We start from the raw sequence: 25,983 nt of genomic DNA on the forward strand, positions 1-25,983 counted from the left end.
TGCATTGCGCGACCCGGAACAGGAAGTAAGCATCGCGAGAGGGCGGGACAAGTGAAAACAAGATGGCCGCGCCCGTGAGCAACCGCATGGGTAAGTTGGCGACCCGCGATCACGCAAAAAATACCGTGAACAGGCGGCAAAAAACTTCCGCGTCTTCGCGATATTTCCGGCGTGTTTGCGGAGATTTTCTGCATTTTCGCGATAATTTGCGGAAGTTAATTCCGCAAATTCCGCCCACCCCTAACCAGTATATCTTGTGTCCTGAAATGCATTCTATTGTCTGTGTCTGGATCTGTGGCAGAATCTGGGGTGGCCACCTCTGGGTTGAGTGGGATAGAATGTGGGATCTGGTTGGTGTCCATACCAACCACCTTTGCCGTAGGCATAGTAGCTTTGTTGAGAGCTTTGATGGGTTCCACAGCCTGGCGCACCCTCCATGGCACCCGGCCCTGACAAAAAGGCCTCTCCAGAATACTCTTTTTAGCGACATTTGGACCTTGTATATAGTCAAGTAGGTGGCACAAAATCTAGACAGTTCCTTAACAGAGGAGCCCCCGAATAATAGGCTGCCGGCCATTGGGCTGGCTTACGAATTGGATAGATCATTCAGTTTAGGATCTATTCTCATCAGGATAGATTTCTGGCGCTCCGTATACATGGTGCAGTTGGTGTTTCTTAACATGCAGACTGCTCACTGAGCCCAGCCAATCAGATCGTCAGTACTTACTGGGGAGTTGGACTCTTTGCCTTAGTATGCTAAGTCTAAGATCTTAGTCAAGATTCCTCTCAGTTCAAGTAGTTTATCTTGGCACATCCGACATGAGCGATCCAGGCCCTTTTTCAGATCCCTTGCGTATTTTTTCATAAAAGTGACCATGATAGGATCTACCTCTGGTGTGTCTGCAACCTTACCCGCCAGGTCTGGGCGGGGGCACTCCATGTGGAGGCATGCACGTACCTCTTTATCAAAGCTCTGCCATAGATGGGTGTGAAGGTATTCCGCAACCCCTGGAGGGGGAACCCACCCTACCGGAGGCAGCCCACCCTCATGCGACAAAGTGGCTGCTTTCTTTACTGAGAAATCAAGGCTTAAAAACATTGAACTCACCTCCAAGAAGGAGCTTCTGCCATCTGGGTCTGTTCCACCCCTTGACCTTTTAGAAAACCGCAAACCTATCAGTCTGATCACCAAGAACAATGCATCATGGGGCACCTTTACCCCTTTCAGTGAAAAAGACATCAACAAGATTCTTCAGACTATCAACCCTTTTAGCCATTTCAGCGGCCCCCGGCCCTCTTCAAAGAAATCAAGAAAGTTCTCATCCCTACCTGGACAAGGATTGTAAATGCTTCACTGTCACAAAGCATGATCCCAGATTTTCTAAAAGCAGCTCAGGTATCAACGATACAACAAAAAAAACTAACGCAGATAAAGCTGACCTCAATAATTTCCGCCCTATCTCCAACATCCCCACCCTAGACAAACTCCCAAGAAAAATGCGTACAATCCCAACTTTGTGCTCACATTGAGAATTTCAAACTCCTGAACCAGCATCAATCTGGCTTTCAGAAGGGGCACAGCACTGAATCGGCTCTCACTCACGTTATGGATGACATTTTAAAAATGCTTGACCAAAATGAATCCTGCCTCCTAATCCTCCTCGACCTTTCCTCCGCATTCGACACGGTCAATCACAACAACTTCCTATCCATTCTGAAGAACAGCTCTCCCAGACCTCCCCAGTTCTCATGGGTGTACCCCAAGGGTCCTCCCTATCTCTTATACTCTTCAACCTTTTCCTGGAACCATTAGCAAACTCACTAAATTTCATGAACATTTTCTTATATATGTATGCGGATGATACACAACTCTATTTGAAAATCTTCCCCCCGGATAACATCATCTCACTCGACTCTACCCTATCGTCTACTCAAAATTGGTTAACTGAGAACCATCTCCTACTCAACATCTCAAAAGACCTTTGGATGAATCACCTCACGACTTTCAACTGCACCCCCCTCATTATAGACTCAGCCAAATCTCTCAGAATCACCCTGGACAAGCACCTGAACATGAATAATCATATCAGCAATATGCGTAGAGGAACAAATCACTTGATGAGGACACTTAGAAATATCAAACCATTCCTTCCACAAACGGATTTGAAGAGGTGGTTCAAACGCTCGTCTTACCGAAATCAGACTATGGCAGCGCTATGCTCTGTGGCCTTCCCAAATACACCATGGCTCCACTAAGCGCATCACTGAATGTTGCGGCCAGACAGGTTACTGGTACCAAACGAAATGTGCACATTTCCCCAGTCCTAAAATCTCTGAAGTGGTTGCCCTACGAAGTTCGAATCCAGTTCAAGATTGTCGCTCTGGCGCACCAAGCACTACACTTCAAAACTCCCAGGTACCTAGCGCAAAAACTTGAATTATCCTGTGGGGGAGAGCCTCAAGAAGCACTAACACTTTCCTCTTGAAACCTCGAATCTTTAGGAAAAAGAGAACTTGCCTGCGAGCCTTCTCCGGTGCCGCCCCAAAGATATGGAACTCTCTGCCACCGGAAATACGCAGAATCTCCCTAACGGTTGCTTTCAAACGGGAAGTCAAAAGATTCTTAATGAGCACATTCCTACCTTAATTGGGTTAGGGTCACCTGCACTAGGTCATTGATCCTACAACCATTGGACCATCTTTGGATGATGCTCTTCTTAATCTCATAGTGTGCCCCCCGTTTAGTCCGCTATGTACCTGCTTACTGTATTATGCTACTTTGACCTATTCTTCTTGTAATTATGTGATTTTTTTTGCTTTTATTCCTACTTAAGGTCAACATTGTATGTATTACCCTCCTTCCATCCTTCTTGTAAAGTGCTCAGATATCCTTCAGGATACTGTTCGCGCTATATAAAACTTCATAAATAAATAAAAATAAATACATTGACTCCCTGGGGTGAATTACTTCGGTGGGCTCGAATTGGAGCACCCGAGGGGTATGGACTGGAGACCATTTCCTCTTACTGGGTCTTGTCTTCTCACCCTCATCACTGTCCTCAGTGTGGGAAGAGCAGTCTGAGTCTAGGGCCTCTGCATACTGTGAGCTGTGAGACTGAGAGGACTCTCCCTCTGGGTTGGCGCTATAATAGTGTTTAGTCTGTCTCTTGCGCCTTAGCTTTTCAAAAGCCTCTCCGTGTACCTCTGGCTGTGATTTACTCTTGACTTTGTTCTTTTTTGATGGGCCCACCTCATTGTTGGCCGGAGGAAGTTGGGGTTGCCAGCCTTGTTGGCATGCAAACTCACACAACTGGCCCGTGAAGGGACCTAGTGCCCGTACCAGGGGCTTAATCACAGATCGCTGTACACTGCATTCCAGTGCATCCACAAAATCCTGCTCTAGCTGGTCATCACCTTCTTCATGGTAGTTGATTGCCGCCACCATATAGGGCTCCCATTGTGCATTTCTCTCTGCATGCACACACAATTTACTGGGAGTTGAGAGAGTAAGGGGGGAGTGGAAAAAACCCTGCCAGGCCAAGGATTGTGCCTTAATTTAAATGTGAAGGGAGCTGCCTGCACCAAAAAACCCACTCTATTCAGAGCCTATGCAAATGTATATAGCCCTGCACACACTTGTGAGAAAGGACTCAGGGAGAGCATTCACCCTGCCACCACATACAGAGCCGGGTCACGTTATATGTAGAAAAAGCCAGCAAACGCTCTAATCAATATCCCTGAGCATCGCGTTCGATTTCTGCACATGCGTGTCGTGTGGTCCTTGTTTACAAGTAAAAGATGCTGCGCACATCAGCGAGACGTGCGCTGTCCTCTCCCCGCTCCACTGAGGCAGCAAGCAGCGTCGGAGTCCGACCGCCGTAAGTGTTCAAAAAATGAAGGCAGAGTTCCAGAGCTGTAGCGCACGCAGTGGGTGATTGGTAACCTTACCACTCCTGCCCTCATATTACCGCAACACGTAGAAAGCATGACATTTACAGCAAATAGATGTATGAAATACCTATAATTACGGCATTACAAACATATAGAAAAGAAACATTCTACGCAATAGAGATATGAGATATCTATAATTATGGCAGTACAAGCATAAATAATTAAACTGCACTTATCTGGCTGTGGAGCAGCAAAGAAAGAGGACACACAATGGTGACGTGTACAGTTATATGGGTAGCTCATATATAATTGGAGCATGTGACATGGGAGGCACAGGGAAACATGGGTTATGTAGTTTGTGTTTTACTTTATTGTTAATGGCTGCTGAAATTAGTAGTAAAGAAACGAGAAGTATAATCAGAGCCTCCGGTCATGACATAGAATTTGTGGCATGTAAAAACAAAATGACATAGAAATAGAAGAGGGATGGCAACACTCCTTCGATGACAAAATGGCTTTGGGCCAAAACATTCTTTTAGGACAATAGATGGTACAGTGGTACCTTTTAGTGTGTATGAGAGCTTTTCAACAAATGTTCAAACCCCAGCTGTGAAAATTCGATTTTTATATTCTTTTCTATTTTTTTCTATTTTACCCAAATTAAAAATGTCACTATGTAAATCACCCCTATCAGTGTCTGTGAGATCTGTGACCTTTTTAGTCAAGCCAGTGCATGTCAGACATTTGTGACATGCTGTGGCACGTGGAAGGGGGGCAAGGTTTGCTATGAAAGAAATCCCTTAATTTTTTAAATGAGACTTTGGGAATGGTTGTGTAAGAAAACTAATTGCATGGGCTGAGTTCCAGGGTTAGAGGAAGGAAGGGCTCTTTGTTTATAAATAACGAAAATCAAGTGTAGATTTGTGGCATGTAAAAAGAAAAACGGCATGGAAACAGAAGGACATCACCCTTTTTCCAAGACACAAAGGCTTTGGGGCAAAGAAAGTCTATCCAGAACAGATGGTACAGTGGTGGGTGACAGGGGCTCAGAATGCTTTTTGACAAGGGTTCAAACCCCAGCTGGGGAAAATCGATTTTTATATACTTTTCTAGTTTTTTTTCTATTTTACCCAAATGAAAGATGCCCTTTTGTAAATCACCCCTAGCAGTGTCTGGGAGATTTGTGTCCTTTTTAGTCAAGCCAGTGCATGTCAGACATTTGTGACATGCTGTGGCACGTGGAAGGGGGGCAAGGTTTGCTATGAAAGAAATCCTTTAATTTTTTAAATGAGACTTTGGGAATGGTTTTGTAAGAAAACTAATTGGATGGGCTGAGTTCCAGGGTTAGAGGAAGGAAGGGCTCTTTGTTTATAAATAACGAAAATCAAGTGTAGATTTGTGGCATGTAAAAAGAAAAACGGCATGGAAACAGAAGAAGGACACCATCCTTTTTCCAAGACACAAAGGCTTTGGGGCAGAGAAAATCTATCCAGAACAGATGGTACAGTGGTAGGTGACAGGGGCTAAGAATGCTTTTTGACAAGGGTTCAAACCCCAGCTGGGGAAAATCGATTTATATATTCTTTTCTAGTTATTTTTCTATTTTACCCAAATGAAAGATGTCCTTTTGTAAATCAGCCCTAGCAGTTTCTGGGAGATTTGTGTCCTTTTTAGTCAAGCCAGTGCATGTCAGACATTTGTGACATGCTGTGGCACGTGGAAGGGGGGCAAGGTTTGCTATGAAAGAAATCCCTTAATTTTTTTAATGAGACTTTGGGAATGGTTGTGTAAGAAAACTAATGGGCTGAGTTCCAGGGTTAGAGGAAGGAAGGGCTCTTTGTTTATAAATAACGAAAATCAAGTGTAGATTTGTGGCATGTAAAAAGAAAAACAGCATGGAAACAGAAGAAGGACATCACCCTTTTTCCAGGACACAAAGGCTTTGGGGCAGAGAAACTCTATACAGAACAGATGGTACAGTGGTAGGTGGCAGGGGCTGAGAATTCTTTTTGACAAGGGTTCAAACCCCAGCTGGGGAAAATCGATTTTTATATTCTTTTCTATTTTTTTTTCTATTTTACCCAAATGAAAGATGACCTTTGGTAAATCACCCCTAGCAGTGTCTGGGAGATTTGTGTCCTTTTTAGTCAAGCCAGTGCATGTCAGACATTTTTGACATGCTGTGGCACGTGGAAGGGGGGGCAAGGTTTGCTATGAAAGAAATCCCTTAATTTTTTAAATGAGACTTTGGGAATGGTTGTGTAAGAAAACTAATGGGCTGAGTTCCAGGGTTAGAGGAAGGAAGGGCTCTTTGTTTATAAATAACGAAAATCAAGTGTAGATTTGTGGCATGTAAAAAAAAACGGCCTGGAAACAAAAGAAGGACATCACCCTTTTTCCAAGACACAAAAGCTTTGGGGCAAAGAAAATATATTCAGAACAGATGGTACAGTGGTAGGTGACAGGGGCTGTGAATTCTTTTTGACAAGGGTTCAAACCCCAGCTGGGGAAAATCGATTTTTATATTCTTTTCTATCTTTTTTTTCTATTTTAAAGAAATTAAAGATGCCCTTTTGTAAATCACCCCTAGCAGTGTCTGGGAGATTTGTGTCCTTTTTAGTCAAGCCAGTGCATGTCAGATATTTGTGACATGCTGTGGCATGTGGAAGGGGGGCAAGGTTTGCTATGAAAGAAATCCCTTAATTTTTGAAATGAGACTTTGGGAATGGTTGTGTAAGAAAACTAATTGCATGGTCTGAGTTCCAGGGTTAGAGAAAGGAAGGGCTCTTTGTTTATAAATAACGAAAATAGAGTGTAGATTTGTGGCATGTAAAAAGAAAAACGGCATGGAAACAGAAGAAAGACATCACCCTTTTTCCAAGACACAAAGGCTGTGGGGGAAAAGAAATTATCCAGAATAGATGGTACAGTGGTAGGTGACAGGGGCTGTTAATGCATTTTGAGAAGGGTTCAAACCCCAGCTGGGGAAAATCGATTTTTATATTCTTTTCTATTTTTTTTTCTATTTTACCCAAATGAAAGATGCCCTTTTGTAAATCACCCCTAGCAGTGTCTGGGAGATTTGTGTCCTTTTTAGTCAAGTCAGTGCGTGTCAGACATTTGTGACATGCTGTGGCACGTGGAAGGGGGGCAAGGTTTGCTATGAAAGAAATCCCTTAATTTTTTAAATGAGACTTTGGGAATGGTTGTGTAAGAAAACTAATTGCATGGGCTGAGTTCCAGGGTTAGAGGAAGGAAGGGCTCTTTGTTTATAAATAACGAAAATCAAGTGTAGATTTGTGGCATGTAAAAAGAAAAACGGCATAGACACAAAAGAAGGACATCACCCTTTTTCCAAGACACAAAAGTTTTGGGGCAGAGAATTTCTATCCAGAACTGATGGTTCAGTGGTAGGTGACAGGGGCTGAGAATTCTTTTTGACAAGGGTTCAAACCCCAGCTGGGGAAAATCTATTTTTATATTCTTTTCTATCTTTTTTTTCTATTTTACCCAAATGAAAGATGCCCTTTTGTAAATCACCCCTAGCAGTGTCTGGGAGATTTGTGTCCTTTTTAGTCAAGCCAGTGCATGTCAGACATTTGTGACATGCTGTGGCACGTGGAAGGGGGGCAAGGTTTGCTATGAAAGAAATCCTTTAATTTTTTAAATGAGACTTTGGGAATGGTTTTGTAAGAAAACTAATTGGATGGGCTGAGTTCCAGGGTTAGAGGAAGGAAGGGCTCTTTGTTTATAAATAACGAAAATCAAGTGTAGATTTGTGGCATGTAAAAAGAAAAACGGCATGGAAACAGAAGAAGGACACCATCCTTTTTCCAAGACACAAAGGCTTTGGGGCAGAGAAAATCTATCCAGAACAGATGGTACAGTGGTAGGTGACAGGGGCTAAGAATGCTTTTTGACAAGGGTTCAAACCCCAGCTGGGGAAAATCGATTTATATATTCTTTTCTAGTTATTTTTCTATTTTACCCAAATGAAAGATGTCCTTTTGTAAATCAGCACTAGCAGTTTCTGGGAGATTTGTGTCCTTTTTAGTCAAGCCAGTGCATGTCAGACATTTGTGACATGCTGTGGCACGTGGAAGGGGGGCAAGGTTTGCTATGAAAGAAATCCCTTAATTTTTTTAATGAGACTTTGGGAATGGTTGTGTAAGAAAACTAATGGGCTGAGTTCCAGGGTTAGAGGAAGGAAGGGCTCTTTGTTTATAAATAACGAAAATCAAGTGTAGATTTGTGGCATGTAAAAAGAAAAACAGCATGGAAACAGAAGAAGGACATCACCCTTTTTCCAGGACACAAAGGCTTTGGGGCAGAGAAACTCTATACAGAACAGATGGTACAGTGGTAGGTGGCAGGGGCTGAGAATTCTTTTTGACAAGGGTTCAAACCCCAGCTGGGGAAAATCGATTTTTATATTCTTTTCTATTTTTTTTTCTATTTTACCCAAATGAAAGATGACCTTTGGTAAATCACCCCTAGCAGTGTCTGGGAGATTTGTGTCCTTTTTAGTCAAGCCAGTGCATGTCAGACATTTTTGACATGCTGTGGCACGTGGAAGGGGGGGCAAGGTTTGCTATGAAAGAAATCCCTTAATTTTTTAAATGAGACTTTGGGAATGGTTGTGTAAGAAAACTAATGGGCTGAGTTCCAGGGTTAGAGGAAGGAAGGGCTCTTTGTTTATAAATAACGAAAATCAAGTGTAGATTTGTGGCATGTAAAAAAAAACGGCCTGGAAACAAAAGAAGGACATCACCCTTTTTCCAAGACACAAAAGCTTTGGGGCAAAGAAAATATATTCAGAACAGATGGTACAGTGGTAGGTGACAGGGGCTGTGAATTCTTTTTGACAAGGGTTCAAACCCCAGCTGGGGAAAATCGATTTTTATATTCTTTTCTATCTTTTTTTTCTATTTTAAAGAAATTAAAGATGCCCTTTTGTAAATCACCCCTAGCAGTGTCTGGGAGATTTGTGTCCTTTTTAGTCAAGCCAGTGCATGTCAGATATTTGTGACATGCTGTGGCATGTGGAAGGGGGGCAATGTTTGCTATGAAAGAAATCCCTTAATTTTTGAAATGAGACTTTGGGAATGGTTGTGTAAGAAAACTAATTGCATGGTCTGAGTTCCAGGGTTAGAGAAAGGAAGGGCTCTTTGTTTATAAATAACGAAAATAGAGTGTAGATTTGTGGCATGTAAAAAGAAAAACGGCATGGAAACAGAAGAAAGACATCACCCTTTTTCCAAGACACAAAGGCTGTGGGGGAAAAGAAATTATCCAGAATAGATGGTACAGTGGTAGGTGACAGGGGCTGTTAATGCATTTTGAGAAGGGTTCAAACCCCAGCTGGGGAAAATCGATTTTTATATTCTTTTCTATTTTTTTTTCTATTTTACCCAAATGAAAGATGCCCTTTTGTAAATCACCCCTAGCAGTGTCTGGGAGATTTGTGTCCTTTTTAGTCAAGTCAGTGCGTGTCAGACATTTGTGACATGCTGTGGCACGTGGAAGGGGGGCAAGGTTTGCTATGAAAGAAATCCCTTAATTTTTTAAATGAGACTTTGGGAATGGTTGTGTAAGAAAACTAATTGCATGGGCTGAGTTCCAGGGTTAGAGGAAGGAAGGGCTCTTTGTTTATAAATAACGAAAATCAAGTGTAGATTTGTGGCATGTAAAAAGAAAAACGGCATAGACACAAAAGAAGGACATCACCCTTTTTCCAAGACACAAAAGTTTTGGGGCAGAGAATTTCTATCCAGAACTGATGGTTCAGTGGTAGGTGACAGGGGCTGAGAATTCTTTTTGACAAGGGTTCAAACCCCAGCTGGGGAAAATCTATTTTTATATTCTTTTCTATCTTTTTTTTCTATTTTACCCAAATGAAAGATGCCCTTTTGTAAATCACCCCTAGCAGTGTCTGGGAGATTTGTGTCCTTTTTAGTCAAGCCAGTGCATGTCAGACATTTGTGACATGCTGTGGCACGTGGAAGGGGGGCAAGGTTTGCTATGAAAGAAATCCTTTAATTTTTTAAATGAGACTTTGGGAATGGTTTTGTAAGAAAACTAATTGGATGGGCTGAGTTCCAGGGTTAGAGGAAGGAAGGGCTCTTTGTTTATAAATAACGAAAATCAAGTGTAGATTTGTGGCATGTAAAAAGAAAAACGGCATGGAAACAGAAGAAGGACACCATCCTTTTTCCAAGACACAAAGGCTTTGGGGCAGAGAAAATCTATCCAGAACAGATGGTACAGTGGTAGGTGACAGGGGCTAAGAATGCTTTTTGACAAGGGTTCAAACCCCAGCTGGGGAAAATCGATTTATATATTCTTTTCTAGTTATTTTTCTATTTTACCCAAATGAAAGATGTCCTTTTGTAAATCAGCACTAGCAGTTTCTGGGAGATTTGTGTCCTTTTTAGTCAAGCCAGTGCATGTCAGACATTTGTGACATGCTGTGGCACGTGGAAGGGGGGCAAGGTTTGCTATGAAAGAAATCCCTTAATTTTTTTAATGAGACTTTGGGAATGGTTGTGTAAGAAAACTAATGGGCTGAGTTCCAGGGTTAGAGGAAGGAAGGGCTCTTTGTTTATAAATAACGAAAATCAAGTGTAGATTTGTGGCATGTAAAAAGAAAAACAGCATGGAAACAGAAGAAGGACGTCACCCTTTTTCCAGGACACAAAGGCTTTGGGGCAGAGAAACTCTATACAGAACAGATGGTACAGTGGTAGGTGGCAGGGGCTGAGATTTCTTTTTGACAAGGGTTCAAACCCCAGCTGGGGAAAATCGATTTTTATATTCTTTTCTATTTTTTTTTCTATTTTACCCAAATGAAAGATGACCTTTGGTAAATCACCCCTAGCAGTGTCTGGGAGATTTGTGTCCTTTTTAGTCAAGCCAGTGCATGTCAGACATTTTTGACATGCTGTGGCACGTGGAAGGGGGGGCAAGGTTTGCTATGAAAGAAATCCCTTAATTTTTTAAATGAGACTTTGGGAATGGTTGTGTAAGAAAACTAATGGGCTGAGTTCCAGGGTTAGAGGAAGGAAGGGCTCTTTGTTTATAAATAACGAAAATCAAGTGTAGATTTGTGGCATGTAAAAAAAAACGGCCTGGAAACAAAAGAAGGACATCACCCTTTTTCCAAGACACAAAAGCTTTGGGGCAGAGAAAATATATTCAGAACAGATGGTACAGTGGTAGGTGACAGGGGCTGTGAATTCTTTTTGATAAGGGTTCAAACCCCAGCTGGGGAAAATCGATTTTTATATTCTTTTCTATCTTTTTTTTCTATTTTAAAGAAATTAAAGATGCCCTTTTGTAAATCACCCCTAGCAGTGTCTGGGAGATTTGTGTCCTTTTTAGTCAAGCCAGTGCATGTCAGATATTTGTGACATGCTGTGGCATGTGGAAGGGGGGCAAGGTTTGCTATGAAAGAAATCCCTTAATTTTTGAAATGAGACTTTGGGAATGGTTGTGTAAGAAAACTAATTGCATGGTCTGAGTTCCAGGGTTAGAGAAAGGAAGGGCTCTTTGTTTATAAATAACGAAAATAGAGTGTAGATTTGTGGCATGTAAAAAGAAAAACGGCATGGAAACAGAAGAAAGACATCACCCTTTTTCCAAGACACAAAGGCTGTGGGGCAAAAGAAATTATCCAGAATAGATGGTACAGTGGTAGGTGACAGGGGCTGTTAATGCATTTTGACAAGGGTTCAAACCCCAGCTGGGGAAAATCGATTTTTATATTCTTTTCTATTTTACCCAAATGAAAGATGCCCTTTTGTAAATCACCCCTAGCAGTGTCTGGGAGATTTGTGTCCTTTTTAGTCAAGTCAGTGCGTGTCAGACATTTGTGACATGCTGTGGCACGTGGAAGGGGGGCAAGGTTTGCTATGAAAGAAATCCCTTAATTTTTTAAATGAGACTTTGGGAATGGTTGTGTAAGAAAACTAATTGCATGGGCTGAGTTCCAGGGTTAGAGGAAGGAAGGGCTCTTTGTTTATAAATAACGAAAATCAAGTGTAGATTTGTGGCATGTAAAAAGAAAAACGGCATAGACACAAAAGAAGGACATCACCCTTTTTCCAAGACACAAAAGTTTTGGGGCAGAGAATTTCTATCCAGAACTGATGGTTCAGTGGTAGGTGACAGGGGCTGAGAATTCTTTTTGACAAGGGTTCAAACCCCAGCTGGGGAAAATCTATTTTTATTTTCTTTTCTATCTTTTTTTTCTATTTTACCCAAATGAAAGATGCCCTTTTGTAAATCACCCCTAGCAGTGTCTGGGAGATTTGTGTCTTTTTTAGTCAAGCCAGTGCATGTCAGACATTTGTGACATGCTGTGGCACGTGGAAGGGGGGCAAGGTTTGCTATGAAAAAAATCCCATAATTTTTGAAATGAGACTTTGGGAATGGTTGTGTAAGAAAACTAATTGCATGGGCTGAGTTCCAGGGTTAGAGGAAGGAAGGGCTCTTTGTTTATAAATAACGAAAATCAAGTGTAGATTTGTGGCATGTAAAAAGAAAAACGGCATGGAAACAGAAGAAGGACATCACCCTTTTTCCAAGACACAAAGGCTTTGGGGCAGAGAAAATCTATCCAGAACAGATGGTACAGTGGTAGGTGACAGGGGCTAAGAATGCTTTTTGACAAGTGTTCAAACCCCAGCTGTGGAAAATCGATTTTTATATACTTTTCTATTTTTTTTTCTATTTTACCCAAATGAAAGATGCCCTTTTGTAAATCACCCATAGCAGTGTCTGGGAGATTTGTGTCCTTTTCAATCAAGTCAGTGCGTGTCAGACATTTGTGACATGCTGTGGCACGTGGAAGGGGGGCAAGGTTTGCAATGAAAGAAATCCCTTAATTTTTGAAATGAGACTTTGGGAATGGTTGTGTAAGAAAACTAATTGCATGGGCTGAGTTCCAGGGTTAAAGGAAGGAAGGGCTCTTTGTTTATAAATAACAAAAATCAAGTGTAGATTTGTGGCATGTAAAAAGAAAAACGGCATGGAAACAGAAGAAGGACATCACCCTTTTTCAAAGACACAAAGGCATTGGGGCAGAGAAAATCTATCCAGAACAGATGGTACAGTGGTAGGTGACAGGGGCTGAGAATTCTTTTTGACAAGGGTTCAAACCCCAGCTGGGGGAAATCGATTTTTATATTCTTTTCTATTTTTTTTTCTATTTTACCCAAATGAAAGATGCCCTTTTGTAAATCACCCCTAGCAGTGTCTGGGAAATTTGTGTCCTTTTTAGTCAAGCCAGTGCATGTCAGACATTTGTGACATGCTGTGGCACGTGGAAGGGGGGCAAGGTTTGCTACGTAAGAAATCCCTTAATTTTTGAAATGAGACTTTGGGAATGGTTATGTAAGAAAACTAATTGCATGGGCTGAGTTCCAGGGTTAGAGGAAGGAAGGGTTCTTTGTTTATAAATAACGAAACTCAAGTGTAGATTTGTGTCATGTAAAAAGAAAAACAGCATGGAAACAGAAGAAGGACATCACCCTTTTTCCAAGACACAAAAGCTTTGGGGCAGAGTAAATCTATCCAGAACAAATGGTACAGTGGTAGGTGACAGGAGTAGTGATTTCTTTTTGACAAGGGTTCAAACCCCAGCTGGGGAAAATCGATTTTTATATTCTTTTCTATCTTTTTTTTCTATTTTACCGAAATGAAAGATGCCCTTTTGTAAATCACCCCTAGCAGTGTCTGGGAGATTTGTGTCCTTTTTAGTCAAGCCAGTGCATGTCAGATATTTGTGACATGCTGTGGCATGTGGAAGGGGGGCAAGGTTTGCTATGAAAGAAATCCCTTAATTTTTGAAATGAGACTTTGGGAATGGTTGTGTAAGAAAACTAATTGCATGGGCTGAGATCCAGGGTTAGAGGAAGGAAGGGCTCTTTGTTTATAAATAACGAAAATCAAGTGTAGATTTGTGGCATGTAAAAAGAAAAACGGCATGGAAACAGAAGAAGGACATCACCCTTTTTCCAAGACACAAAGGCTTTGGGGCAGAAAAGATCTATCCAGAACAGATGGTACAGTGGTAGGTGACAGGGGCTGAGAATTCTTTTTGACAAGGGTTCAAACCCCAGCTGGGGGAAATCGATTTTTATATTCTTTTCTATTTTTTTTTCTATTTTACCGAAATGAAAGATTCCTTTTTGTAAATCACCCCTAGCAGTGTCTGGGAGATTTGTGTCCTTTTTAGTCAAGCCAGTGCATGTCAGACATTTGTGACATGCTGTGGCACGTGGAAGGGGAGCAAGGTTTGCTATGAAAGAAATCCCTTAATTTTTTAAATGAGACTTTGGGAATGGTTGTGTAAGAAAACTAATTGCATGCGCTGAGTTCCAGGGTTAGAGGAAGGAAGGGCTCTTTGTTTATAAATAACGAAAATCAAGTGTAGATTTGTGGCATGGAAAAATAAAAACGGCATGGAAACAGAAGAAGGACATCACCCTTTTTCCAAGACACAAAGGCTTTGGGGCAGAGAAAGTCTATCCAGAACAGATGGTACAGTGGTAGGTGACAGGGGCTGTGAATGCTTTTTGACAAGGGTTCAAGCCCCATAGCTTATGTATTTGAAATTTTTTATTATGTTTTTGTTAATTTTACCCAGATGGAAGATATATCTTTAAACTATTCCACTAGCACTTCTGGAGGGTTTATAACACAATTATACATCAAACAACATACCCACAAAATGTGACATGCTGTGGCATATGTCATGGCATATGCCACATGCCAGACTTGGGCTCCAACCCTTTCTCTCTCCGGGATCTCTAATTCTGCTGGAGTGCTATGTCCCCTGCGGGCCTGCTGTGCTTGGGAGTCGCCGCTCTCGATTATTGCCCGGCCGACCCTTGCCTCACTGTACAGGCATCTGGCTGTTGTTATTGTCGAGGGAGGTGCATGACGAGATTGATCTCCTCAGGCTTTCTGTCGGAGTATTTATGCCACTGCATTGGCTGTGAAGATTGGCACTGGATGGTCTACTGTGCCTGAAGATCTACGCTGTTCTCCTGTGTGGTGGGACTGCCTGGTGTCCCCCCCTTCCACGTGCTGTTAGTGGAGTGCTGTGTGGTCCCTTGGACTAGGTGCTGCTCGTTGGTGGGCCCCTGGCCGCCTCTGGTCTGTGCTGAGCCTTCACTCTCTGGCGCCTGTCTGGTATACCCTCCCTGTTTCTGGAGTGCTCCGTTTTGGGTCCTCCTGCCATATGATCCTACAACCGATTTCTGGGCTTGTCAGTGCGCGCTTCCTCACATTTTCGCTTTGCCACATTGAACTAGGGGGTGCACCTGGTTGTATCTACAATAGGGAGAACTGACAGAACACAGCCTCGCCTCACATTTGAGGCTAGAAAACCTGCTAAATCATCGCAAAAGGCTGCCTCGGAATCGGAGGCGGATACTCATAATGATGCCCCCCCACGCTGGAAATCACTCTATTGGCAATGCACAGCAGCCTTCAATCCATTGAGGGCACAATGGCGTCTGTGAACCATCATCTAGATCATTTTTCTGCACAGTTAGAGAAGCAGAATGCCTGCATGGGGGAAGTTGAGCAATGAGTCTCTGCGACAGAAGATGGGCTGAGTGATTTCGCTGGGAAGGCACTCAATATGGAGAAGGTACTGTCCCTCATTCAAGCCAAGAATAAGGATTTCGAAGCGCGGTCCCAGCGTAATATCATCAGGCTCCCAGGGCTGCCAGAGTTCACAAATGTGGGGAAAATGGAGACTTTCCTAGAGAAACTCATTAAAGACATCTTTGGAACTGAGCACCTCTCCAACATGTTTATCGTCGAGCGGGCTGATCGCTCTCTTGCGGCGAGACCTGTTATGGCGCCCCTTCTCTCCCCATCATAGCCCGACTTTTAAACTACAGAGATCGTGATACTATTCTGTGACTAGCTAGGGACAAGGGGACTATTGACCACCAGGGTAACACTGGCTTTCTTTCTTGATTTCACTGTGGCTGTGCAGTCTGCTAGATGGGAATTTAGTGCAGTGAAATCTTTTTTGCAATCTGAAGGGGTCCCCTATGCAATGTTATATCCTGCTCGTTTACGCATAGGTCCAGATGGTGACTCTAAAGTTTTCTCCAACCCCATGGCTGCCCTCGAACATGCTAAACAGTTGAAACGCAGGCGACGTGTGTCCAGCACGGCTCGATAAGACGAGGACTAATGTGGGGATGTGTTGATTATTCTCTAACTTATAGCCTCACTCTTCAATTCAGGGTTGTACTATGCACACAATCTTGCAGGCCATATTAGTATATGTTTACAAATGGGAAAACCCGCACTTCAGGGGGACAGTGTGCTCAAGTTATAATGGGCGTTGTGGTGGATGAGGATCCACACTTGGCACAATCACTAGATCTGCTCGGTCACCTCCTACTGGTTGGGAGGCTAGTAGCACTCTGCGCCCTCAAATGAGTGTCCCCAAATGCAAAATTCTCAGGTTTTGTTTTGTTCGGGGTGGGTGTTATTGACTTTGGATGGCTTTGGCAAGTTTGGGACGCTGAAGTGGGTGGGGTGTGTGGAGTGTGTTGTTGGGAAGGGCAGGTCGACATTGCATTTATATTGTGAGTTAGCTGTAAAGACATGTTACGGTGTTTCAGACATACATGGCGTGCTATATAGTGCAGGTATCAATTTAATGATGGATAGACAATATGAGAGGTTATGATTAAGTTCCTCACTTGGAACGTGCATGGACTCAACTCCCTTAAATAGTATGATCTGTTCTGGTATACTTAGATAGAATGGAGGTGCAAGTAGCCTTACTCCAAGAGACATACCTCACTAAAGAATCAGCACAGAGAGTGGGTGTACGCTGGGCAGGTGCAAGAATTGCCTCTTGCTAGTCTACTATTCTAGGGGCTTGATGACCCTTGTTAAAAAAGGGGTCCCTTTTACTGTGGTTCGGACTGACATGGATGAGCATGGGCGAGTGGCAATTGTGCATGGGCAATTAGGTGGCATGAGTGTGCTGTTGGTTAACGTGTATGGGCCAAACATTGATGATCCGTCTTTCTTTACAGATGTGTGGCGCCGAATTTCTGGGTTCCCCCCAGCTGAGATAATTTGGGGAGGTGACTTCAATGTTTGTCTAGATGCCACCATAGATAGGTTCAGTAGCGAAACAGTGAGGCTTAAGCAGGCAGTGGAGACGCTATTGGGGATACTGGATGCTGGCCAACGACATGATATCTGGAATCATCAACATCCTGGGGGTCGGGCGAGCACATTTGTATCCTCCGTACATGGGACATGGTCCCGTATAGATTTCTGGCTTGTCTCCGAAGTTGTTTGCACTTGGGCCGTGAAAGTCGGGCATATGGCTCGTACACTCTCTGATCATTCCCCTGTGGTTCTTGAGTTGCAGATAACCACATGTGAGTGGCCGCCCTTTACATGGTGACTTCAGCCGACTGAGCTCATTGACCCGTTTTTTAAACACACTATCGGCGAGGCGATTCGTAATTTTTTTCAAGAAAATTAGGGATCGTCGAGAGTGCCGGAGTGCTGTGGGAGGCGTTCAAGGTGACTATCCGTGGGGCTTGCATAGGGGTGCAATCGGAAGTGTTGCGAGACCTCCGACACAGGATACATAAATTGGCGTCTGACATCTCCACACTTGAACGCGACTATGAGAGAAATCCCTCTCTACAGTCGTTAGCTGCAATATGAGACCTTGTCACTGACTACAATGATACAGCTGATCAGGAGTTGCTACACCGCTCTAGACGCAGTGCTGCCCGTTATTATGGGGAGAGGGGCCATCCCAGCAGTTCCTTGTCACAGAAGCTAGCAGCGCCGCGTAGTCAGAAATGTATTAAGGAACTCTTAGATGATGATGGGGTTGCACATTACTCGACTTTTTATATTTGCGATATAGTATTACAGTTTTACACTAAACTTTACTTTACACTAAACTGTACGTGGCTAGGGGTGCGCCACCTATGGCAGAGATAGATTTCTATCTTGAAGACGTTGCACTGGGGTGGCTCTCAAATGCACACCGGGAATATCTAATGCAGCCCTTCAATATTGAAGACGTTAAATTAGCTATAATGTCATTGCCTACCTGTAAGGCCGCAGGGATGGACGGGCTCTCCAGCGAGTTTTATAAGGCCTATGCAGCTGATCTTGCCCCCAGGCTTCTTGCTGTCTATGCGGAGGCCTATGAGGAGGGGAGACTTCCACCTACTCTCCAAGAGGCCTTGCTAGTGACCCTGCTGAAACCAGATAAGTTCGTCAATCAGTGCGAATCCTATAGACCTCTCTCAATTATTCATATAGACGCCAAGATCCTGGCAAAGATGATAGCCACCAGGCTTCAACCACTGGTCCCTCTCCTGGTCTTACCAGACCAGTCTGGATTTGTGACTGCGCGCTTTACGACTCATAACCTGCGCACAGTGTTCTCCACATTGCATTACTTTGATCCAGATTTTCAAGCAGTGGCTCTGCTGCTTGATGTGGCAAAAGCTTTTGATTCCCTCCAATGGGATTTTATGTTTACGGTTTTAAGTAAAATGGGCCTTCCCCTGTTCTTTCTCCAGTCGATCAAAGTGCTATACATGGAACCGGTCGCTCGTGTGCCTGTCAATGGATGGGTATCTTCGGTGTTTCCTATCGAGAGAGGCACGCGTCAGGGATGCCCCCTGTCGCTGATGCTTTTCTCGCTGGCGTTAGAACCTCTGGCCTGTAAACTTTAACAGCGGCTACGCTTTCGGCAGAGACCACTTGTGGTCTCCTTGTATGCGGACGACATGCTATTATATGTTCGTGATTGTTAGACCTGGCGATTTCCGGTTGGCTAAAGCTTGCGCCAAAGTCAGGCAGAAACCACCAGTCTAGTCAGGGCAAGGAAGTTACACGCCAAAGATAACCCCTGCTCACCCCCTTGGTAGCTTGGCACGAGCAGTCCGGCTTATCTCTGAGGCGATGTGTAAAGCGTTTGCGCGCGCACCCAGCAACAACACCCAAGGCCCACCACAAAGGAAACTCCACACAAGGTATTCTATAAAAATAGCCTTTGTATTATAATAAAACACATTAGATAAAAATACACACTTTACAATGTGCCAACAGGCACGGGCAGAATTTACAAGGGATTATGTACAAGACAGGGCCACCTGGACCACTGTCAGGAATTGGCACTTTTAGGTATTTAGCACATAAATATATAAAATCACTGTAGCACAAAAATAAACTGTATAGCACACAACCAGTACTCACTGGTATCGGGGAAGTCCCACCTACGTAACCCTAACTACTTTAGGAGACTGTCACGCAGGGGACTAGAACCTCACTAGCACCACCTGTACTAGGAGAAAGCAACAACCACCTACGTATCACAATACCTGTAGGGGTAATAGAACGTTACACATGATGCATCACATTCAGAGGTGTATGGAAGGAAAAACACATGATGCCTAAAAACATTCAGAGGTGTAAAAGCAATGGCACATGACGCATCAAAACACATTCAGAGGTGCAAGTAAGGAACACACATGATGCATAACACATTCAGAGGTGTAAAAGCAATGGCACATGATGCATCAACACACATTCAGAGGTGCAAGGAAGGAACACAATTGCGAAAAACTCCTATGCCACCACCTGTGGCAGTCCCTGGGCCAACTGGCCTGGAAGGGGCTAGGACGCCCTGTGTTCAACAAAGTTAAGCTGCGCCAGCTGCGCAGACTAGAACAAGAATGGTCTCCCACCTAAACGTGGCAGCTGCCCACTAAGTGCTGGGCAGCTGGAAAACGGACTTCAGGCACTCTGCGCGCCTCTGGAGCCCTCTCTGGGCTCTGACCACCATGTAAAATATGCCCCCTAGAGCCTTCGTGGCTCAGCACAACGTTGGAGCCTCACTGGGCTCGAGAAACCACAATCCCCACGTTGGAGTGCTCCGAGCGCTCTGAACACCCAGCTGTGTTCACGTTGGAGCGCCTCGCGCTCTCACCGAAGCATGCCCCCAAACGTTGGGAGCCTCACGGGCTCAAAGAGACAAGGATCGCCCTCTTCGCTGGAGTCCCCCTTGGGGCTCGTAAGCACGGCCCGGGTGCCTTGCACAGGCACGACCGAGATGCCCCCACTGGGGGAGCCTCACGGGGCTCGTGGATGCTGCCCCCGCACCCCCAGCACATGCGCGGAGTCCCCCAGCCCTCGCAATCACTCACCAGGCTGTCTGCAGGGGACTCCCGCGTTGGCTGCTCTCTCGCTCGGCTCAGACAGACGGGAGGACTCTTCTCCACGCGGAGGGGCAGGCACCGACAATGTGCCTCGCGCCCCCTCCGCACCGACTCCGGCCGCCGGGCTCCTCCTCTCAGTCCAGCGCGGGGTGGGCTCCCGCCTGGATCGTACTTTCCGGTCAGACCACACCGGGGTGCAGGGTAGGCTCCTGCCTGCTCCGGGGCCCGGAGCAGCCGCGACGCTGCAGTAGGAGGCGGGGTAGGCTCCCGCCCTCCTTTCCTAAGTTCCGGTTGTCCCGGAGGCCCGCCCTCAGCCGCCTGACTTCCGGTTTCGAACCGGGCCGCAGTGGTGATTCTCCTTCACAGCGGCAATGAGGGGTAGGCTCCCTCGCCAATGAGTATAACGGCGGGGTGGGCACCCGCCGAACTGGGCAAAATAACGGCAAAATCGCGGGGTGGGCACCCGCCAGCGAGATCAAAGCGCACACAGCGCTACAAGGTCACGCACAGCGCTCCCAGCGCTGGAAAGCCCCACAAGCGCTCCCAGGCGCTACAAAGAGAGCAAGTCCAGGAAAACAGCGCGCACAGCGCTACAAAGTCTAGGAAGCGCTCCCAGGCGCTATAAGCAATGTCCAAGAACAAAAAGGTCCTCCAGAGAGCAGGGGGGCAAAGGCTGGGCCCAGAGCCAGCTCACAGGGCCCTCCAGCAGGGAGGCAGTCCCCAGTGGCGGTCTCTCCTGGCGCCCAGCAGCAGCAGGCCCCCCCTCAAGTGGATCCTGCAAGAGAACAACTTCTGTGGGGACACAGCCCCATTTTTATACAGTGAAATCCTTTGTTCTGGGTTCAGGGTGAGGGGGAAAACCAGTCGCAGCTGGTTGGGGAGCACCCTTGATGTGCTCAGCCCCTCACTCTATTCACTGGCAGGGCTAGGGTCATTAGACGCACCACAGGGGCCGGCGCCAGCATTGTGTGGGGGAGCCCTGTCCTATTCAGGACCCAGGTACACTCTTACCCAGCCATCTACATGCTAATTCCCCATTCACCACTGGGTGACTCCTCCTGACTCTGGGGAATTCCCTGGTCCGTCACCTGACCTCACCAGCCAATCGCCAGACAAGCCACACATTTCAGACTGCACACTGAAGTGCCCACTTCTAGAAGTGGCACTTCCACACCAGGTACATGCACGCTGCACACATCAACGCGCAGCATTCACTCCCACGAGTCCGCACATACCAAACACGGGCCTGCACACCCCACGCATCAGGAACTACCGGGACACATACATTCCCCCATGCATTCCTATGGGAGGGCAGGCCAACCTCACAACACGCACGCACTTTACCCTGGAACACAGCGGTAAAGTGCGCCGAAGTCCATAAAATCACTAAACCACGTCACAATATTAAGCAAAAAGTTTCGGGGTGAACCGGCCAGAAGGGCCAAGTCCAACAGTGATCCTGCCACTTTCTTGCCAGAATTGCTCCGGGAGTATGTTAAATTCGAGCGGCATTCAGGCCTAGGGATTAACTTGGCAAAATCGTTTATGTTCCCGCTGACAGCTGGTACGAGGAAGGTGGAGCTGAATTTTCCACTAACATGGACTCATGACCCTGTGTGATATCTATGGGTATGGCTGCACAGAGATCCGGATAAAGTGAGATCGGAAAATTATGGTCAAGCCGTCACACGCATCACTGAGCAGGCAGAGAGGTGAGCGCACTTGCCCCTCTCCCTCGCAGATCGTATAGCAATTATAAAAATGGCTTTCCTACCTAAGCTGCTTGTTTGTTAATATCCCAATCAAGTTAAATATTGCGTTTTTTCAGATGCTCCAATCGGTAACACTCCCATTTGTATGGGGCGGAAAGAAGCCTAGATGCAGTTGGGAGGTCCTGGTGCAGCCATTTGACCGGGGTGGGTTTGAGGCTCCTGACCTCCGTCTATACTATTTGTGTGCGCAGGCGCAGTTCTCGCACTATTGGCACTTTCCGCAACGGTTCCAACCTCATATTGCTATTGAATCCGACGCTGTCCTTCCAATGGGGCCAAGACGGCCTTAGGCCTAGCCACTATGCCCAATCGGCAAAATGGCATCTCATACCCCAGAGACTCACTGCTTGCCTGGAACCGTGGAAAACACCCCCAGTGCAAATACATCCACAAGGAGGACACACCCTATGTAGGATGCACCCTCTGTAATAACCTCGAGGAAACGGAATGCCACCCAGGTCTCCGGCTCGGTCTTCTGAACTGCAGATCCCTGGTAAAGCATGCCCATGAAATCAACATCCTTGTCCAGGACTCGCGGCTAGATCTGCTATTTTTGACAGAAACTTGGCTAACCCCGCACAACGACTTCGATGTGGCCAATGCAACTCCCCCCGGCTACCAAATATGTTGCCTAAATAGGCCAATCGGTAGAGGCGGAGGTCTAGCCATACTCTTCAAAGATCACCTCAAATGCAGAATCGAGACCGGTTCTGTTAAAGACTGTGAGAACTGCTACTTCACAATCCAGATCTCTCCTTCCACCTCCCTTTCCGGAATACTTGTGTACCGACCCCCAGGATCCCTAGGGGAATTTACTAGCACTCTGATTGACCATATCCTACTCAAGTCCATCTCGGTCTCCAATTTCCTCCTCTTAGGGGACTTTAATATTCATTTCCTGGACCCCACGAATAACACCGCAGCAAACCTGCTTGCAGATCTCACCACAGCTGACCTCCTCCTGCAAAATCCTAAAGCCACCCACGAGAAGGGCCAACTCCTAGACCCCATCTTCTCTAACATTGCGAACCTGTACGCCCAGGACCCCACCCCCCTGCCCTGGACAGACCACATGCTGATTCCCATGCACTGGCCACTCGACACATCTCCAGGGCCTTCTTATAAAACTAGGGTACAAACCAGACGATGGCATAAATTAGTTCCAGAGGAATGGGAAGCCAAACTACGCAATACCATCTCCCCTTTGTCCACGGACCCTAATACCGCGGACAGAGAACTCATGGATTGGCTAGTCCAACCTCTAGACAGCTCCATTCCATTGACGAGCTCGCTAAAACACATGAAAAGAATTAGTCCCTCCCCCTGGTACACACCCGCCCTTGCCTCTCTCAAAAAGCATTGTAAAAAGACAGAACGCCTATGGAGAAAACACAAAACAGCTGAAGAGAAAAGCGTCTACCTCTGCTCCATGAAAGCTTACAAACAAGCCCTTCATGACGCTAAAAGGACTTATTTCGAGGAAAAGATAAAAAACTCTGCCTGCTCATCCAAGGAGACCTTCTCCATTTTTAAAGAACTCCTCCGTGTCCCTGCCCCCCCCCAGAAACCCCTGGACCCCAAAGAAGCCGAGGAAAAATGCGCCATGTTGGCCTCCTTCTTTGATGAAAAAATAAAAAAAATACTCTCTTCCCTCCCACCTGCCAACTCCAACATCTCAGAAAGAGCCAAGGAGCAGACGCCTCCCGTAGACAAACCCCTTCTAGAGTCGCTCGGCCCGGTCTCGGAAGAAGAAGTAAGAACCACATTGGCCTCAACCAAGAGCGGAGCCCCTAGCGACCCGGTCCCCATACGTTTCGCAAAAATTATCATGCAGACCATAGTCCCTCAACTGACTGCCCTGATCAATATCTCACTGGAACACGGAGTGGTCCCTTCCACCTGGAAGGAAGCCGTAGTCAAAGCGCTTCTCAAGAAACCGTCGCTTGACCCCACTAACCTCTCCAACTACAGACCCATTTCACTTCTCCCCTGGATAGGCAAAGTCGCTGAAAAATTAGTTAACAAAAAGTTGTCGCAATATCTCGAGTCAAACCATCTTCTCAACAACTCGCAGACTGGCTTCAGACCTGGCCAAGGCACAGACACTGCACTCCTTGTGGCAGTGGAAAGAACCAGGGAAATCATCGACTCAGGAGGATCAGTGGCAGTGGTCCTCCTAGACCTAAGTGCGGCCTTTGATACGGTCAGCCACCAGGTTCTAATCCACCGCCTCGGGACTGTTGGAGTTAAGGGCAAAGCCCTGAAGTGGCTCTCGTCCTTTCTCTCCCGACGCTCCTATCAAGTATGGGAAGGCGAAAGCCGCTCCTCTTCCATCCCCCTCCAGTGCGGTGTGCCACAGGGCTCTTCCCTGAGCCCTACATTATTCAACGTTTATATGGCCCCACTGGAGGAACTTGTCTCACCCTTCGGAGTCACCATCGTCAGTTACGCCGACGACACGCAACTGGTGGTCACTCTTTCCCACCCCAAACTCGAGCCCTCCAACCTCCACGACTGCCTTACCAGCGTATACTAGTGGATGAGCGACTCCGCCTTGAAGCTTAATGGCTCCAAGACAGAGATCCTGGTCCTCGGACAAAAAACCACTAACATCCCTTCCAACTTCTGGCCCGCCTGCATGGGCGATCCTCCCACTCCCAAAAAGGAGGTCAAGAGCCTTGGCGTGTGGCTGGAGACCGACCTTACCTTCTGGACCCAGGCCAGAAAGACGGCCGGAACCTGCTACGGGTTACTTAAATCCTGCAGGAAAGTAATCCCTCTCCTACCCTTCCAGTCGCGCCTTATGCTGATCCGGGGCTTAATCCTATCCAGGTTGGATTATAGCAACGCCATCTACCTGGGCGCCCCGGAATCCACTTTCCAAACTCTGCAAAAGGCTCAGAACGCCGCCGCCAGACTCCTAACTAGCACCCCGGCCAGATCATCGGCCAAACCCGCTCTTAGGAAGCTACACTGGCTCCCGATCAAAGAAAGGGTCACTTTCAAGGCCCTCTGCCTGGCCCATAAGGCTCTCCATAACACCGGCCCCCCCATACTAAACAACTGGATCACCCCCTACAGACCCACGAGAGCGCTTCGCTCAGAGCACGGAAACCTTATCACGATCCCCATGGTGAAAAAGGCCCGGATAGGGGGCCGCCGCTTCTCGGTAAACACCGGACTCAAGTGGAACGCACTCCCTCTGAACGTCAGAACAGAGCCCGATTTACTTCGGTTCAAAAAACCCTCAAAACTCTCCTCTTCCCCTAATCCGGTCTCTTACCTAGCCGCTCCCCCTCCTGAGCAACAAGGTTCTAGCGCTGGGATACCCTCGTGGTGACTACGCGCTCTACAAACTCTAAATAAATAAATAAATAATGCCCCTGCAAACAGCGACTCTTTCTGGGGGTTTGGGAGGTCCTAGGACTGAAATTAACCCTGTACAATGCACTGCATGGGCTTTGAAGATGCTGGCTAAAAGGGCGCAGCTCCCGTACTTACATGCCCAACTGCTGCCATTGGCCTCACATCAAGACATTTCTGCGGCAAGGGAGAAGCCCGCACTGCGGGAGTTGGCGGCCATCGGTATCTCCCAGATAGGGGACCTATATAAACAGGGCCAGTTTAGGTCACTACAAGATGTACAGGGGTATAAAACTTGTGGATTCATGTTGATTTTTACCTATGTTAGAGTCTGACAAGCTGTTAGAACCATTTACCCGAATTACCCGAATGAACCTACAACTCTGCTGGCGCTGCAGGCGATGCTGGGGAGGGAGGAGCGAAAGGGCCTAATCACTAAACTATATAATGCCTCCCTGAGGGAGAGGGAATTAGGGGACCACCCCTCATATCTTTGATGGCACGCTGCGCTGGAGCCCATCCTCACACAGGATCTTTGGAAGGCTTGCTGCGAGCTCACAGGTAGCCTCACGTCGTACTGTAATCTTCGCATTATCCACTTTAAATACCTACACCAGCTATATTATACTCCTCTACAGCTCTGTAGGGATGGTTTGCGCCACTCTGCTAGTTGTGTGAGGTGTGGGCAGGCTTACGCTGACATTCTGCATGTGGCA

The 25,983-nt window shown here is 46.1% G+C and overlaps 1 pseudogene; it reads right to left on the minus strand.

Moving 5' to 3' along the window:
* Positions 1-273: 273 nt before the first annotated feature.
* LOC146857569 (uncharacterized) lies at positions 274-3,445 on the minus strand (annotated as a pseudogene).
* Between the last annotated feature and the right edge of the window lie 22,538 nt (positions 3,446-25,983).

Source organism: Triturus cristatus, chromosome 3_2 (assembly GCF_964204655.1).
Source record: "Triturus cristatus chromosome 3_2, aTriCri1.1, whole genome shotgun sequence".
In the NCBI taxonomy this organism is placed as follows: Eukaryota; Metazoa; Chordata; class Amphibia; order Caudata; family Salamandridae; genus Triturus; species Triturus cristatus.